Here is a 265-nt window from a genome sequence, read left to right as displayed (position 1 = left end):
AGCAACCCTTGTTGGGTTTCCAAGGCTGTAAATCTTTATGGAGGTAGATTGCTTCATCTTCCTCCCAAGGAGCAGCTGGTGGGTTTGAAATGCCAACCTTTTGGTTAGCAGCCAAATGCCTTAACCACAACGTCTCCAGAACTTATTATTTTTAATGCATTTTATTGAAATATAATTTATGTACAGTGAAATACACAAAACTAAAGTGACATGGGTCAATGCATTTTTTTTTTTTTTTTGCAGTGTTCTCTCCCCTCCCCTCCCA

Source organism: Orycteropus afer, unplaced genomic scaffold (genome assembly GCF_000298275.1).
Source record: "Orycteropus afer afer isolate SDZICR_OR568_19922 unplaced genomic scaffold, OryAfe1.0 scaffold00002, whole genome shotgun sequence".
NCBI lineage: Eukaryota > Metazoa > Chordata > Mammalia > Tubulidentata > Orycteropodidae > Orycteropus > Orycteropus afer.
Note: the sequence above shows the minus strand (reverse complement) of the source record.